The sequence below is a fragment of the Mus musculus genome, chromosome 4 (assembly GCF_000001635.26).
Source record: "Mus musculus strain C57BL/6J chromosome 4, GRCm38.p6 C57BL/6J".
Taxonomy (NCBI): Eukaryota; Metazoa; Chordata; class Mammalia; order Rodentia; family Muridae; genus Mus; species Mus musculus.
Window position 1 is genome coordinate 51,877,431 of NC_000070.6, and position 17,666 is coordinate 51,895,096.

Sequence of the window (17,666 nt, forward strand, 5' to 3'; positions counted from 1 at the left end):
GAGTCAGCCATGATGAGTGGACTTTGGAGAAGACTACTAATCCTTTTAAGTTGCGCCTGCTTCGTAGGAGCGATCCCAAAAGACTTCAACCCCCACAGTCCTGTTCAACAAACGTGGGAGCTACTCAATGAGGGGGGTAGGGCTGTATGGACAATCGCCGAGGTACACCCTCTGTGGACTTGGTGGCCTGATCTTTTCCCTGACATCTGTAAGTTGGCTATAGGAGCCCCTCCTGGATGGGACTTGGAGGGGTACTCTGACATTCAGAGGGCACCTTTAACACCCCCTCCGTACGTAGAAAAACATTCGAGAGACCCATGGGGTGGTTGCTCTAACCAAAGGGATAGAAGTATGCTTCGAACCCATCCCTTCTATGTCTGCCCCGGGCCCCACCGAAGTCAGTCCCTCAATCCAACGTGTGGAGGTAAGGCTGACTTCTTTTGTAAGAGCTGGGGTTGCGAGACTTCAGGTACAGCCCGCTGGAAGCCCTCCTCGAGTTGGGACTATATTAGAGTAACAGCCAACTATTCCCTAGCGTCTTATGTACCTGGAGGATTTGACCTAGACGAGTGTACTGACTGGTGCCATCCGCTCCGTGTCACCTTCACTGAACCAGGGAAGAGAGCTCTGGGATGGACAAAAGGGTATACCTGGGGTCTTAGGATTTACAAGGAAAGATATGATGAGGGATTATTGTTCACTATCAGATTAAAAATAGAGACCCCCTACAATCCTTTAGGCCCCCCAACCAAGTTCACACCCCTCACCCATACAATTACTCAGCCTACTCCAGTGATTGCGGACCCCCTTAATATGGCCGCTATCACCCAACCTCCCACTCCTCAGGTACCTCTAACTATTACCCCCGAGATTCCTTCAAGACAGAGGATGTTTAACCTAGTGAGAGGAGCCTTTTATGCCCTTAACAGAACTGATCCAAGCGCTACTGAGGACTGCTGGCTATGCCTGTCCTCGGGTCCGCCTTATTATGAAGGAATCGCCTTCAATGGAGATTTCAACAGAACCAGCAGCCATACTTCCTGCTCTTGGGGTACAGGACAAAAACTGACCCTGACTGAAGTATCCGCGAGGAATCCAGGTCTCTGTATAGGTACCCCACCTTCCACTCACAAACACCTATGCGGACAAATTCAGTCCGTGTCCAGAACGGAAGCTGATTACTATCTTGTACCTTCCCCGGTTGGATGGTGGGCTTGCAATACAGGACTTACTCCCTGTGTATCAACTAAGGTTTTTAATTCATCTCATGATTTTTGTGTCATGATCCAGCTGTTACCCCGTGTATATTATCACCCTGCATCCAGTTTAGAAGAAAGCTATGCGGGCCGGCGGTCAAAAAGAGAACCAATTACTTTAACCCTGGCTGCATTCATGGGAATAGGTATGGCAGTAGGAGTGGGGACGGGAGTGTCAGCTTTGATAGAAGGAAGACAGGGAATTCAGTCTTTGAGGGATGCTGTCAATGAAGACCTAGCGGCAATAGAGAAGTCCATAGACGCTTTAGAAAAATCTTTGACCTCCCTGTCTGAGGTAGTTTTACAGAACAGGAGAGGTCTTGATTTGTTGTTCCTAAAGGAAGGAGGACTGTGTGCTGCCCTTAAAGAAGAGTGCTGCTTCTATGCAGATCATACAGGAATAGTTAGAGACTCTATGCAGAAACTGAGAGAAAGATTAGAGCGAAGGAAACGGGAACGGGATGCTCAACGGGGGTGGTTTGAGTCGTGGTTTGAATCACGACCATCTTGGATAACTTCTTTAATTTCCGCTGTAGCCGGACCAATCCTTATGATATGCTTAGCTTTAGTTTTCGGCCCTTGTATAATAAATAGAGGAATGGCTTTCATCCAGAGTAAAATTGATACAGTAAAACTCATGGTTCTTCAAAGGCAATATCAACCTATAGTTCAGGTAGATGAAGAGTTAAGGGACACCGACCTCTAAAATTCTATGATTAGAATTAGTCTAAACAGAAGAAGAGGGGAATGAAAGGAAATAAAACTGTAATTCATGTAATGTATGTTAAATAGCCCAAAGAGTTGTTTCTGAGCTTTGAAACCTGGGGCTGAGAACATAGCAGAACAGACCAGGACATGCCCGGGCAAGCCCATCGCCTCCCTAGCTCCCACCCCTCTGACCTAAGTTAAATGTTACAGGCTGCTGATGTTTAAATGGACCAATCATGTGAAACCGCGCCAATTCCTCCCCCAGCCCCACTCCTTTTCTATAAAACCCCCTAGCTTCCAAGCCTCGTGGTCGAATCCACTGTCTCCTGTTGTGTGAGATACGTTTCGACCCGGAGCTCCGCCATTAAAAAACCTCTTGTTGTTACATCAAGGTGTTGTGTTCTATTCGCGATTCTTGGGTGCACGCCGAATCGGGAGCTGAGTGGGGGTTTCCCCACTGAGTTCTTTCAGTACCTACCAGCTTCAAGTCTGAAGCTTAGTTCCAGACTCTGATCAAGATAAGACTTACTCTAGACTCCATGTCTCATATTCATTCTGTAACAAGGCATGGTCAGGACACAAGAGACATTCAGGACACAATCCTCACCCTATTTGTTCTACCTGTGCTGATTAGGACATTCCATTTACACTTTCGAAAACAATCTACTTCTGTTAAACTCGTCTCTATTTTCAAAATACCGTGTAAGCAAAAACAATAGATAGAGAAAAGGGTGTAAGGAGGCAATGAGCAAGGAATGAGAAATGAGAACTGGAAGTTGAAATTGCTGTTGCAGAAAGTCACATCAGTGTGTTACACTATCTGTTTCTTTCTTCTAATGTACTAAAGGTATGTGAACCTTCCTCTTCTGCTGGCTTCATCTTTTCTAATTGGTATTCTGCTTACCTGTCAACATGATCTTTCTAATTAACAAATACGTCTTTGTTATTTGTTTCTTGAAATCCTTTGGTGACTCTTTACATTTTTAATTTACTTTGTATAACCACATACTAATCATACAAAGTGTTTCCATTATGACATTTCCCGTATTGCCAATAGTACACTTCAATTGTTTTCTTACAAAGTTTTTAAACAATGAAATTTCAATATTTCGATATGCCCAGTAGCCTCCTCGGGGAGCTTCATTTTCTATATAATTTGCTACCATCTCCCCACAGTTACCACTTAGTAATGCAAACTCCTTCTACATATCATTTGATGATATCCTACAGTGTGCTATGGCAGAATCCTGCAGGCTCCTGCTGGATCACAAGGACTAGTTATTAAATATTCAGAATTTTTGCCAATGACTATTAAATAGCTTGGCAGCTTGAAATTACCCATAACGAGACTATACATTATAGGGACCAGCACCTGCTACAAATCAGGCTTCTCCATTTTCAGATGGGCACCTGATCAGTACTGAAAGCTGCTTGTGTTCCACAGGCAATAATACCCTAAAGGTTTCATATTTCCATGCCCTTGAATTTGGAAGCCTGCAGAGTGGAGATAAAATTGGAAGTTAGAGAAAATACTGCAAGGCTCATCATTTCTTAGTGTGTATAAAAGCACATAGTCAAAGTCCTTAGATAGAAAAAAAGTCTCAGTATAAACCTAAGGCCATATACCATGCATAAAATGACAGCTATCATCACACTGAATGCAACAAAATCACTTTGGAGATTAATATAAGTATGCAAATTCATTTGTTGTTACATATCAGAATTTAATTAAGTTTCACTGCATTGCAGTTCATGTTCAATATTTCTAAATGTGATAATTGATTTTTGATTTGTACCACACACTATAATATTCATACAATATACCATTAAAAATCAGACTTAGACTTCATCATTGTTGATCAAGCTCATAGCTAATGAAATTCTTCATATCTGGCCATACTTTGCTTTTTTCATAGTTCAAGACTTATGCACAGTGAGGCTCATGCAAGAATATCGAAATCCATACTGAAAAAGGACACAATTTCCAACCAGACTGCATTTATTTGGGGACTATTCATTGACCCCAATGAGCAATTTTAGGTTTGCCCTCATTATTTTCTTTATGCAGAATTTCTAAAGTCATTTTAAGCCTCTTTTTCTACAGAAAGGTTTAGAGATTAAAGAAGTTTTTTTTTTCATAAAACAAGTCTTTATCCCAATTTTATTAGATATAACTATTGTATGTCTATTATAAAAAGTGTATTTCTCTGTTATAGAAAGATTTAATCTTTTAATACTGGTTACAGTCTTAAAGATATCCAAAATTTCTTAGAGTTGAGCATTTAAGTAATCTAGAGAAATATGTTGATCTAAATAAATGTTTCAGTATTTTAGCTTTATGTTGTACTTAATGTATAATATTATTTTACCTTGATTATTTCTTCATATGAAAACAAATCTTGAAAATGATAAATTCTAAGATTTGACTTTGCTATTATTTATAATGTAGGCCATGTGCAACATTTGTACTAATTTTAGCTAGATTGTTTTAGACAGGATGGAGAAAAGGACATAATAACTTACATAAAAGTTATACAGATCTTTTAATGTTTCCTTCCTGTATAATGAAAATCAGAATCTATCTAGAGCCAGTCCTGAAGACATGGCTCAATGGCTAAGAGCCTTCACTACTCTTCCAGAGAGCCTAACCTGGTTCTCACCACCTACTTCTTCACTCAGCTGCAGGCACTTATAACTCCAGATCCAAGAAATCCAATATCTTCTGGCCTACAAGGACCTGCACTCATGTGTACATACCCACACTCATATACACTTATTTAAAATAAAATAAAATCCTAAAATTCAAACTCTCAGCAATATATGATTTTAGAAGCTCTGGGACTTTTGAGAAGCCCATAGGATCAGCTCATTACTGGGGTAGGGAATAAGGACATAGGTTTTTTTTGTTTGTTTGTTAATTTTCTCTCTCAAATAAGATAGCCAGTTTTCCTGTATTTTTCCATCACCTTGGTCATTCACTTAATCACACGTGACCTGATATGAATGTGGGAAGAAAAACAATGAAACCATATGATACATTTATTTCTATAAGTATATAGGCCCTTATATAATGAATGTATAGAAGAGATTCTGGCAGGGGTACATGTTTTCAAATAATAATAATAATAAAGAAACTGAAGTCAGTGTTACTCTAGTATCCACAATTATACAGATGTCCATCACTTCTACCTATACATCCAGATTTCTATTGCCAAAGTGATAATTTCCATTAACAAATATATTTATTTGATTACTTATTCACTGAGCTCACATGGTGATTTTAGATTTGTGACTGATGTTCTTATGTACTAAGTCAGAAAACATTTTTAAGATCCTTGTGTAGAGGAATTTAAATCTAACAACATGGCTACTATAGCAAGGGATCATATCCAAGACCTAAGTCTGTGGTATTCAGCTAGAATACAGACACACCACATACTTTTAATACCTATGGCTGGAATGCAGGCATGCCCTTAGTAAATACCTTTAAGGTAAGATTAGTTTGTAGAAGGAATCAGCCATGTTTGAAAGCAACAGATAATTGGGGGGTACAAAAAGTACAAATCAGAAAGATTTGACCGAATGAGTTGGGGATAGTATACACCCAACTCACTGAGCACAGAACAGGAAAGAGAAGCTACTTAAGATCAGTGCAGAGAGAATCAATCAGTTCAGAGTCAGTGGGATGAATGCAGTACAGTTGAGTTCCTTCATGAGTTCATGAAGTTCAGTACAAGTCATCAGAAGCATTTGAAGCCAGATTCAAAAGGAACCAGAAGCTTAGAACAAATTGCCATAGTTAGTTTGAGGCCAAGCAGAGCAACTCAGTGAGAAGCAGGGAGAAGCCAGATTGAATCAGTCAGCTAGGAGAGGAGTTTGGGCCAGAACAGCTGAGTTGAACCAGCCAGTCTTAGTTCAGAAAGAACTAGAATGGATGAGATTTTTCAGCAATAAGTCTCTGAGATGACAATTACATCTGGTGAATAAAAGTTCCTTTTATATGCTTGTTCTATGAAGTGTATTCATTCCTAAATTTACCCATGTAATGGATTTTGAATTAATACATTCATCTATCAAATATTTATTAAATACTCATGAAGTCCCACACTTACACCTAAGAACTTCAGATGAAATTCAAATTTTGCTTGCATTATAATGGGGTAAATAAAAATGAGTGGCTGATGAAGTTACTAATAGCTATGGTGAAATAGGAGAAAAAAACAATCATTTACAGCTTTGTCCACTGTCGCCACATCTAGGAAATTTTCCTTGATTAATTTGATGAATATGCTGTTCCATATCTGAGTAGTCCAAGGAAACTTGGGTCACCTCTCATTAAAAGACAATTCTATATTATTAGAAGCTCTTTATGCTTGCTATTAGAAGGGTGAATATCACTTTTTTTTGTTTTTCTAAAGGGAGCTAGCTCGATTCCTAGGTAGGGAATCTATGACAGCATTGCTACAATATTACAAATGTTTAATTTTTGCAGAGTATTTTTAACCATGTTCCACTTATATCTATTATGAATTGTGCAACAAATGAGGACACTCTGAAAGGTTCATCCAATAGGCATTATCGTCTCTACTCTGTGGACCTGAATTAAGGCACTGCCTACTTGTATTCTTCCTGGAGAGTTTCCCATGCCTGTATTTCACCAGAATATTTGAGAATGAACTACAGGAGAATGTGCTTCCAAACTCTCTTGGGTTGTTGGCATTATATATTCTTTCCAAGCTATGTGTGTGGTTCCTAACCTCTCCTTTTCACATGCTATTAGCAATGAGCTAACGCAGTTCCTAGCATGTACTAGAGTTATTATCATAAGCCACTAACAATGTGCCATTCACGTTGTTACTTCTTTGAAGCCATCAAGCTATTCTCTCTGTACTCTTTGCCAAAGCAGGATATAATTTCCATCATCTTTTCCATCTGGTTTTGGTTAAGAATAAATGAAAGCTTCACTCATACTCAATAGGAAGGAATTGAATAAGTCATGATACATTTTGGATTGCCTGAGGATATCTGTCATATCATCAGTTGTCTTGATTTATCCTCCCAACTCTATAAGATATGTCATATCATTTTGAAATTGAAAAGGCCACAAGCACTAGCTAGTAAAAGACAAAATAAGTTTTCTTCCAGAAAGTCATAAGCTAGACTCTTACCTTGAATTATATGACCCTGGCACATAAATATATGCCCAGTAAATTTACAAATATACCATAATTAAAGAGATTAATGAAGTGTTTTAGCACAGAAATGTTTCTCTGGTTAATACATGTATTTGTGTTACAGTTTATTATATAAAATATGAACCTAATAAAGGATCAAATCTTTGGGTATCATATGGAAGAATGAATGAAACAATTCTAGGCTACTTAACATCTTATTTCATTTTTTAACTTTAATCTTTCAAGCATTATATGTATTAATTGTGTAAAATTATGTATGGCAATAATTCACTGGGAAGCCATTCTTTATCAAGGGGTAGTATATAATATTTTATTTCAATTGACTGGCTTGCTTATTCATTGATATTTTCTTACAGGAGTATATCTTATTTATTGATATTTTCTTACAGGAGTATACTTTCTATGTGAACAATGTCTCATCAGTGTTAACTACCATTGCATCTTTGAATGCTGTCAAATTATGATATTCAATAAGCACTCAGTAAGCATCTTTGAGTGATGATTAATGGGATAAAATGAAATTTCCCATTAAAGTCAAATTTTTATTTTCTCTGTATTATTTTCTGTTGCTGTTTGCATTTTAAAATCCAAACTTTATATGTGGGGTAAATTACTGTAATTGCTTTTTAAGCCTGGTTTGCCTTTAATAAACAAGCTCAAATCTATCTTAACTTTCAGTTGTTGTTTAAAGCATCAGCAGCATTTAATTAAAGTTGAAGTCACTGAGGGTTCAAAAGCTGTATCAAAACACAGTCTGTACAGGTTCAAAATTGTATTTACCCAAGTGGGTTTAATCCAAAAAGGCTACCTTACAAAGTGTTTGTCTGCTCTCTGAAGACAGCACTCATTTCTATGATCTATTTCATATAATCAGACTACCTAAATGATTTTGGAAACAAGATTCCAACAGCATTTTTTTTCTCTCTTTCACTTTTAGCTAGAAAATATCCCAATCGTTTATCATAGGGTAGATCTCTCTGATATCGTATAGCAATAAACTCATGGCTAACATATGGTGTTATTTAGCTGTGTACCAGATACGATTAATCAGCTGACAAGATGTCATTATAAAGGAAACACTCTAAACTGAGATTTTTCTTTACCCCACTTTTGGGCAACCTGCCAAATTCGCCTACAGCTGGTTCAAAGAAGGACATGTGGAAACAAAAAACAAACTCTTAAATTATCAGTGGCATTTCATACATTTGATTTGTCATACTGGAAGCACATTGCTTATCAAAGTAAACATTGACTTTTTTTTTCCATTTTTTATTAGGTATTTCGCTCATTTACATTTGCAATGCTATACCAAAAGTCCCCCATAGCCACCCACCCCCTCTCCCCTACCCACCCACTCCCCTTTTATGGCCCTGGCGTTCCCCTGTACTGGGGCATATAAAGTTTGCGTGTCCAATGGGCCTCTCTTTCCGGTGATGGCCGACTAGGCCATCTTTTGATGCATATGCAGCTAGAGTCAAGAGCTCCGGGGTACTGGTTAGTTCATAATGTTGTTCCACCTATAGGGTTGCAGATCCCTTTAGCTTCTTTGGTACTTTCTCTAGCTCCTTCATTGGGGGCCATGTGATCCATCCAATAGCCGACTGTGAGCATCCACTTCTATGTTTGCTAGGCCCAGGCATACTCTGACAAGAGACAGCTATATCAGGGTCCTTTCAGCATAATCTTGCTAGTGTATGCAATGGTGTCAGCATTTGGAAGCTGATTATGGGATGGATCCCCGGATATGGTAGTGTCTACATGGTCCATCCTTTTATCTCAGCTCCAAACTTTGTCTCTGTAACTCCTTCCAAGGGTGTTTTGTTCCCACTTCTAAGGAGGGGCATAGTGTTCACACTTCAGTCTTCATTTTTCTTGAGTTTCATGTGTTTAGGAAATTGTATCTTATATCTTGGGTATCTTAGCTGGCGTGGATGTGGAGAAAGAGGAACACTCCTCCATTGTTGGTGGGATTGCAGGCTTGTACAACCACTATGGAAATCAGTCTGGCGGTTCCTCAGAAAACTGGATATAGTACTACCGGAGGATCCAGCAATACCTCTCCTGGGCATATATCCAGAAGATGCCCCAACTGGTAAGAAGGACACATGCTCCACTATGTTCATAGCAGCCTTATTTATAATAGCCAGAAGCTGGAAGGAACCCAGATGCCCCTCAACAGAGGAATGGATACAGAAAATGTGGTACATCTACACAATGGAGTACTACTCAGCTATTAAAAAGAATGAATTTATGAAATTCCTAGCCAAATGGATGGACCTGGAGGGCATCATCCTGAGTGAGGTAACACATTCACAAAGGAACTCACACAATATGTACTCACTGATAAGTGGATATTAGCCTAAACATTGACTTTTAATGAGAAATTATACTACGGTTTTAATATATATGTGAAAATTGCCATGGATTCTTTGAAAACAGTGCTTTCGACAATATTACTAACTACCAAGTTCTCAGTAGTCACTACCAAATACTATAGTACCCCTTTGTGATGAAAGATAATAAGCTCTTAAAAATACAAATATATGAATGAGGGATCGGCACAAAGTAGAACTCACAGATAGTACAGTACATTATAGTTCTCTTTTATCTATCAGGAAAAAGAAGTTTTAACCAAAACTGGAAAGATTTATTGAAAAGCCTCTAGGCTAATGTCCACTTATCAGTGAATGCATATCAAGTGACTTCTTTTGTGATTGGGTTACCTCACTCAGGATGATATCCTCCAGATACATCCATTGCCAAAGAATTTCATAAATTCATTGTTTTTAATAGTTAAGTAGTACTACATTGTATAAATGTACCACATTTTCTGTATCCATTCCTCTGTTGAGGGACATCTGGGTTCTTTCCAGCTTCTGGCTATTATAAATAAGGGTGCTATGAACATAGTGGAGCATGTGTCCTTTTTACCAGTTGGAGCATTTTCTGGGTTTATGCCCAGGAGAGGTATTGCTGGATCTTCCAGTAGTACTATGTCCAGTTTTCTGAAGAACCACCAGACTGACTTCCAGAGTGGTTGTACAAGTTTGCAATCCCACCAGCAATGGAGGAATGTTCCTCTTTCTCCACATCCTCACCAGCATCTGCTGTCACCTGAATTTTTGATCTTAGCCATTCTGACTGGTGTGAGGTGGAATCTCAGGGTTGTTTTGATTTGCATTTCCCTGATGATTAAGAATGTTGAACATTTTTTTCATGTACTTCTCAGCCATTCGGTATTCCTCAGTTGAGAATTCTTTGCTTAGCTTTGTACCCCACTTTTTCATGGGGTTATTTGAATTTCTGGTGTCCTGCTTCTTGAGCTCTTTGTATATATTGGATATTAGTCCCCTATCAGATTTAGGATTGGTAAAAATCCTTTCCCAATCTGTTGGTGGCTGTTTTGTCTTATTGACAGTGTCTTTTGAGTAACCCCTTGTGTCTTGCAAACTTTATATGCCCCAGTACAGGGGAATGCCAGGGCCAAGAAGTGGGAGTGGGTGGGTAGGGGAGCATGGCAGGGGGAGGGTCCAGGGAACTTTCTTTAGGGATAGCATTTGAAATGTAAATAAAGAAAATATCTAGCCGGGTGTGGTGGCACAACACCTTTAATGCGAGCACTCAGGAGGCAGAGGCAGGTAGATTTCTGAGTTCAAGGCCAGCCTGGTCTACAAAGTGAGTTCCAGGACAGCCAAGGCTACACAGAGAAACCCTGTCTTGAATAAACAACAACAACAACAACAGAAAGAAGGAAGGAAGGAAGGAAGGAAGGAAGGAAGGAAGGAAGGAAGGAAGGAGAGAGAGAGAGAGAAAGAAAGAAAGAAAGAAAGAAAGAAAGGAAGGAAGGAAGGAAGGAAGGAAGGAAGGAAGGAAGGAAAGAAGGAAGAGGAAGAGAAAGAAAGAAGAAAGAATAGAAAAGAAAATATCTAATAAAAAAATCAAAAAAGAAAAGAAAAGAAAGAAAGAAAGAAAGAAAGAAAGAAAGAAAGAAAGAAAGAAAGAAAGAAAGAAAGGAAGGAAAGCCTCTAATCAACATCCAAGTTTCTGCAAGAGCACTTAGGATAACTGAGCTACATGCTACCTAAGGTAGATCTCTCATCCCTATCTATCAGGAAATCAAATTCCTTGTCTTTAAGAAAAGAAAGGAAAAAGAAACCAGGTGTGTTCCTTCTTTGTTATGCTCATACATTAAAACAAAGTAGATCTTATTCACCCCCACTCTCCCTTCCATCTCCTTTCAATTCCCCTCAGTCTCTGGAACCTTGTCCTACACCCAGTCCCCTTTCAATAACATTTGTTATTGTTTTCTCAAAGACTTACAAGTATTATAAATTTAAAATAGTTAAGCTACATGACCTCATATAACATTTAGAAAGATTTCAATCAAAAACAAAAGCACTGAAGAACAAAAGATCAGTATGGTCAGCATAGGAAGCCCTTGTGCTTTACTATATCAAAAAACCATTGAGTCTTCTCATTTATCTCACCAGAAGGTCATACTTATGTCTCAAATGAGATAATCCAGCATTATTTGTGTGTAATATTTTAAATAACCACTTCATTCAATTATGACTAAGTCTCTTGATGAGATAATACTCTTTACCTTCAAATCACAGGCATGAGCAGAGGAATACAGATATAGTGGATTTGGAAGTTTCAGTGTCTCCAACTCAACTACACTGTGCAGTATTTGAATTAATGTTACATCTGTCTTACCTATATGCATCATGGTTATCTATTTCTAAGTATTTTTCCAAAATCTACTAGTGGTATTCACATTTTAATACATCCTGCCACGACTTATTCCTTCACACTGGTTATGTATTTACAAATTTGCATATCCACTTTATAAAGTCAATGAGGAAACATTCTTATAACTTCCTCACAGCCTGCTAGATGTAGAACATATTAATTCAGAATACATTTGTATATATTAGCATGCTAAATATCCGTACTTAAATTCAGACTAGCTAGTAGTGTGAACACTACTTTATTTATAATTTCTAGGTTTGAATTATGTTCTTTTTACTGAAATAAGACAATCCTTACTTAATGAGTTCTATCTAAAACTAATGAATTCAGTGTTAAATATAGAGCCACAGAGGTTGTTTACACTGATGATGTAATAAAATTAGTATTTCCTTAGTTCCTGGGGATAGCGACTAAACTGTTTGTGAACAGACACAAGCAAATTAGTCTGCTGCAAAGGAAATGAGTGTAATAACGCTTCACATTTTCATGCATAGTAAACACTGGATTATTCCACCAAATTTATGTTGAAAAGAGGGCAATATCCAGTGGATTCAACAAATATTCATTGAATCACTGCTATTAACATGTTTACCTATTAGGTGTTAATTTCTCAAATATATCTAAATCTTATCTTCTGCCATCAAAGAATATACCTTCTATTGGGGAAAAAAAGACAAGGAATTTTTCAAATGAATCACAAGCGTCTATTATTACAAAATTTGCCATTGCAAAGGTGTCATTAAAACCTAAAGCAGAAAGAGTTAACATTAAGTTGAGATTATTATGAAGGAATTTAATGAGCCAGTACATTTGAAGACAAGAGGTGTCTTTGGGGTGTGAACATACAAAAAAAAAGTCATTATATCACAGTTATAGCTGGAGAAATGATATGAAAATGGAAAGTATTCCCGATGGATATTGGAATACGCTTTTGTCTATACCAATCCTTTCAATGCTTTATTGCTGCTTAAAGAAAGATACCTATGTGTTAAATATTATTTTAGAAATTTTGAATTTAGCAATGAACAAAATTCCAACAGCTTTTATTTCTCTAATTAATTCCCACTATTGTAAGATAATAAACATTTAAAATATACAGATGTGAATGAATTATATCCAGGATTGCCATAAAATAGAACTCACTAATCAGACAACCAAGTGCCTCTTGGGCTGCTGTTTTAACCTGTTAGATTTTAATTATTATTATTATTATTATTATTATTATTATTATTATTATTATTACTGTGAGTCTGTGTGTACACATGTGTATGTCTATTTATGGTATATAGATATGGGTGTATGCTGTGACTGAACTTTGTTTACACACATATACGCATGCAGGCAAAGTAAAATATAATAGAAAAATTGAAATAGAAGTATATATAATAATGGAATATATTTTTATTTTAAAGATTGTTTAGACTGAAGTGTTGTTACCTAAGTATGCTCATTGATATGACTGGAAAACACATCTTAAAGTCACCCAAAAGATGTCTCACAATCCCACAAAGACATTTGCTCAACTATACTCATAGCAGCTTTATTCATATTAGCCAGAAACTCGAAACAACTGACATTTCCCTCGGCTGAAGAATGGATAAAGAAAATGTGTTAAATCTACACAATGAATTACTATTCAACTATTACAAACAAAGACATCATAAATTTTGCAGGCAAATGCATAGGTCTTGAGAATGTCATCCTGAGTGAGTTAACCCAGTCCCAAAAGGACATGAATTGTATGTACCTGTAAGTGGATATTAGCCAGAAAATATAGGATACCCATGCTACATTCCACAGACTCAAAGAAGCTAAACAAGAAGGAAGACATGAGCTAGAATGCTTGAATCTCCCATAGAAAGGGAAATAAAATAGTCACAAGAGTTAGAAAATTGGCCTGAGAAAATTGGGTGGAAGAGGATATGGGAAGGAGAATGGAGGAGATAGAATCAGGTGTAGGGAAGGACAGAAGAGGTGGCCAACGGCCATGAGAATGAATGAAAATCTGCAACTGACAGGCATGGGGAGGTAGGGACCATCTCCTGGGTAGAGACAGTGACCTGGGATAAGTGAGGTGCCAAGTGGGGATGACCTTAGCTGTGACTCAGAGCACTGTGGAAATGAAACCTGAAGAGGCTACTTCCCATTGTGAGGAGGAAATCCCAATGGAGCAATAGGGACACCAACCCACCCACAAAAATTTCAACCCATAACTTATTCTGTCTACAAGAAATACAAAGACAGGGATGGACCAGAGATTGAGGGAATGGCCAAACAATAACCAGCCCAACTTAAGACCCACACCATGGGCAAGCACCAATTCCTGACACTATTAATGATACTCTGTTACACTTGCAGACAGGAGTCTAGCTCCCATTTGAGAGGCTCCACCCAACAGCTGACTCAGATAGATGCAGACACCCAAAGCCAAATCATGGATGGAGCCTGGGGACTCTTATGGAAGAATTGGAGGAAAGACTGCGACAACTAAAGGTATAGGAACTTCACAGAAGAACCAATAGAATTTACTAACCTAAACCCTTGTCATTCTTAGAGTCTGAACCACCAACCAAAGAACATACATTGACTGGACCTAGGCATCTACTCATATATGTATCAGATGTGCAGGTTAGTCTTCATGTGGATCCTGAAAAACTGGAGCAGAATCTTTCCCAAAAGCTGTTTCCCCTACATAGAATGTGTTCTTCAGGCTGGACTTACATGTCTGTTCATAGTGGGAAAGGCTGTCCCTAGACTCACAAAAACTTGATGTGCCAGGGTTGGGAGAGAGCCAGTGGAGTCCCCACTGGCTCAGAGGAAAAAAGGAAGGAGGATAGAGAAAGGATTATGGGAGGGGTGACTGGGAGTGGGGCAGTGAGTGGGATGTAAAATGAATAATTAAAATAATAATATAAATAAACCTTAAAATAAGAAAAAAACAAAATTAGTTAGAAATATAATAAAAACAAAACAAAATTCCATTCTTAAAATGGTAGTACAACAAAAATGACAAAACATCTAAAGAGAAACAAGGTGAAGAAAGTCAGAAGAATTAATTGTTGAAGTTATAATTCAATCAAGATATTATCAAATTGTCTAATAATGACTATTAAATAGGATTTTGATCCTACATTTCAAAAGTGTTACATTTAATTTTGACATCAACAAAGGTGTAGAAAGAAAACTATGTTTACACAAAGTATAGAGATTTCATCTGGAAGAATCCCATGAAGAGTGAGAATGGTTACAATGAAAACAACCTGAATCTGAACAGATTGACACAGGCCCCTATATGGTAGACCTATTAGAAAATGATATATGTTCTTTACCAGGTTCAGATGCACGAGACATAAAGTCTTATTCACACACCACAGAAATACTTAAAAAAAAAAGAGAGAGAGAGAAAGAATATAAAGTTCAAGATATAATCTAGAGACAGACTCAGGTAAAATCCCATAAAATTGGTGACAAGAAAGCTAGTCTGATTAATCTTTTTAAATTTTAAAAAAGAGCCCCTTTCTCTGCAAAATCATCATGGTGCCTGGGACCCTGGAACATACCCTGAAAACTGAAAGACCTTCAAGGCACTTATCATTGCTCAGTACAGTGGGTCTCAGGTTCGAGTGCTCTCCACACTACTTTAGTTTGGCCAAACCATCTACACCTCTGAATTTATCAAAAAAATTCCTGCTCACAAGGTTCCAGCATTTGAGGTTGATGATGAATTCTGTGTGTTTGAGAGCAATGTCATCACTTACTATGTAAGCAACGAGGAGCTTCAGTGAAGTACACCAGAGGCAGCAGCTCAGCTGGTGCAGGGGGTGAGCTTTGCGGACAGTGACATCATTCCTCCAGCTAGCACCTGGTTGGGCATTATGCACCACAACAAACAGGCCAGTGAAAATGCAAAAGAGGAAGTGAAGCGAATCCTGAGGCTGCTGGACACTCACTTACAGACATGTACTTTTCTAGTGGGTGAGCGAGTGACACTGGCTAATATCACAGTTGTCTGCACCCTGTTGTGGCTCTACAAACAGGTTTTGGAGCCTTCTTTTCCTTAACTGCCTTAACCAGTCCCAGTTCAGGGCCGTCTTTGGGGAGGTGAAGCTGTGTGAGAAGATGGCCCAGTTTGATGCTAAGAAGTTTTCAGAAAGCCAACATAAAAAGAAAACCACAAGGAAAGAAAAGGGTTCATGAGAGGAGACACAGAAGCCCCAGGCTGAGCAGAAAGAGGGGGAAAAAGACAGCTGTCCAGCTCCTGAAGAAGAGATGGATGAGTGTGAGCGGGCATTGGCTGCTGAGCCCAAGGCCAAAGACCCTTTCGCTCGCTTGCCCAGGAGTAGCTTTGTGTTGGATGAGTTTAAGCACAAGTACTCCAATGAGGGCACCCTCTCTGTGGCAGTGCCGTATTGTTGGGAATACTTTGAAAAGGATGGCTGGTCTCTGCGGTATGCTGAGTACTGTTTCCCTGAAGAGCTCACCCAGACCTTCATGAATTGCAACCTCATCACCGGAATGTTCCAGCGATTGGACAAACTGAGGAAGAATGCCTTTGCTAGTGCTGTCCTCTTTGGAACCAACAACAGCAGTTCCATCTCTGGTGTTTGGGTCTTCAGAGGCTAAGAGCTTGCCTTTCCACTGAGTCCAGATTGGCAGGTGAACTATGAGTCGTATACATGGCAGAAACTGGATCCTGGTAGGGGGAGACCCAGACCCTGGTTGGCGAGTACTTTTCCTGGAAGGGGGCCTTCTAGCACGTGAACAAAGCCATCAATCAAGGCAAGATCTTCATGTCTTGCCAGTCATTTAGCTGCCTGCATCTACCCTTCAAGGGAGATGGGGGTCATTAAAGGAAACTCAATATTGAGAAGAAAAGTGCTAAAAAGAAATATGTATACATATACATATGCATGAAAAGCATTTTATTTGTTATACAATCCCAACAAATTGGAAAGAGAAGTTATATTTCTGATAAAAAGTTCAACAAAATTCTGTGGGGTAACATTGTATCTTACAGTGAAAATCTGAATGGTAAGCTCCTCCTTGCGAGGATAAAAAAGGATTTCTGTGCAATGCTTAGGAGCTATTTCAGTGACTATTTGGAAGTCAACATCTATCATAATAGCAAAATTAAATAAATATTTAAATATAAATATAATGAGATACATACAAGATTTATATGCTAGAACCCAACAAACCACTAATATATAATTAAGGATGCAAAAAAGTGAAAAATTATATCACACTTATGATTGAAATAATTAGTATTATTAAGAAGTAAACTCTATCTAGTTTAACCTGCAAGTACAAAACAGTCAGTCAAAAATCTCAGCAGGATTATTTTGCTGTCAACTGTTGGGAGCCGCGCCCACATTCGCCGTTACAAGATGGCGCTGACAGCTGTGTTCTAAGTGGTAAACAAATAATCTGCGCATGTGCCAAGGGTATCTTATGACTACTTGTGCTCTGCCTTCCCCGTGACGTCAACTCGGCCGATGGGCTGCAGCCAATCAGGGAGTGACACGTCCGAGGCGAAGGAGAATGCTCCTTAAGAGGGACGGGGTTTCGTTCTCTCTCTCTCTTGTCTCTCGCTCTCTCTCTTGCTTTTTCGCTCTCTTGCTTTTCTCTCTCTCTTGCTTTTCTCTCTCTCTTGCTTCTTGCTCTCTTGCTTCTTACACGCTTGCTCCTGAAGATGTAAGAAATAAAGCTTTGCCGCAGAAGATTCTGGTCTGTGGTGTTCTTCCTGGCCGGTCGT

General features: G+C 38.6%; 1 pseudogene; it reads left to right on the plus strand.

Moving 5' to 3' along the window:
- Window positions 15,424-16,777, plus strand: Gm12461 (predicted gene 12461; annotated as a pseudogene).